Source organism: Monopterus albus, unplaced genomic scaffold (genome assembly GCF_001952655.1).
Source record: "Monopterus albus unplaced genomic scaffold, M_albus_1.0 scaffold102.1, whole genome shotgun sequence".
Classification (NCBI taxonomy): Eukaryota; Metazoa; Chordata; class Actinopteri; order Synbranchiformes; family Synbranchidae; genus Monopterus; species Monopterus albus.
Window position 1 is genome coordinate 472,264 of NW_018127982.1, and position 1,335 is coordinate 473,598.

The following is a 1,335-nucleotide window of genomic DNA, read 5'->3' on the forward strand; positions in this document are numbered from 1 at the left end:
ATGATTTAAAATCTGGCTGTTCAGACCAGGTCATAACTCCAGTTGTCTGCGCATGCACCTCTGCCACTAGCTTGCCACTATTACACATTACTAACTTTGTGTCTCCTTTCTCCCGTAGTGTGTCCTCTCTCTCTCTCCCTGTACCTTTCTGCAGGTTGCCCTGGCCCTGGAGCTCTACATCTCTGACGAGCAGTCACCAGCCACATCGACCCGATCAGTGTTTGATTGTTGTGTGTTGTTGCTTTTCTTCTTTTGTCTCTCCTCTATCCATTCACCCAAACCGGTCGAGGCAGAAGGCCGCCCACCAAGAGCCGGGGTCTGTCGGAGGTTTCTTCCGTTAAAGGGAGTTTTTCCTCCCCACTGTCGCCAAGTGCTTGCTCAAGGGGGATTTGTTGGGTTTTCCCTATGTAATAATATTGATAACAGTAAGGTCTAGACCTTACTTTGTAAAGTGTCCTGAGATGACTTTTGTTGTGATTTGGCGCTATACAAATAAAATTTGATTTGATTTGATCTGATTTTAAAGTGCAAGCGAGACTTTCTTGGTGGTTTCAATATGATCGGAGGAAGAAGGGGTGTGTACTTCAGACGTACTCTGCTCCTGAACTCCAGCCTGAAATCTCCAATTTGTTAAGATATAATGTTACAAATGTTATTTTCTTCATATCTCAGTGTTCACTGTGATGAATTAACCAAAGCAAATTCATATTGTAATAAAATGTATGTAAATCAATCAATAAAAAACAGAAAAGCAGGAACGTTACATAAAATAAAAAGAAACATTAACATATGTACTGTACACAATGTGCAGTAAGTGGGGAAAAAACTGCTAGATCATTTAAAATACTGAATCAAAGGTGGATTTGTTGTTTATCCTAGATGCAACAACTCATACAACAAATCATGAACCTACCAACATCTATATTCACAATACCTTCTATTCTAATAAGAGAGTAAACCATCTGTCTGCAGTCAACAGTACAGCGTACGCTCAGTGACTGATAGCATAGCTATCACACATTCAGGCACATCTGTCAAACAGACAGAATATCGATTTCAGGATGTGAACTCAAATCTCAGCTCAAAAAGACTTAATGCAGCACAAACAGAAACGCCACATGTAAACATGCTGGCATAGACGACTGAGTCACAGACTGAGTGTCAGCTGTTTTGTAATTCAAACATCTGTCCTCAGTAATTTCTGAAAAACACCAGATTGTTTCTGTTACACAAGCAAAATAAACAGCCAAGCAATTATGAGAAATGTGAATCTGCACTGGATCTAATTCCATAGTTTTCAAAGCTGCTGTTCCCTTCCCTTTCTTCTTTTTTAAT

At 39.9% G+C, this 1,335-nt stretch overlaps 1 protein-coding gene across 9 annotated transcripts in view; it reads right to left on the reverse strand.

Annotated features, from left to right (window-relative positions):
- The window catches only part of ank1b (ankyrin 1, erythrocytic b), a 65,851-nt gene that overhangs the window by 22,976 nt on the left and 41,540 nt on the right, over positions 1-1,335 (reverse strand). The window lies entirely within an intron of this gene.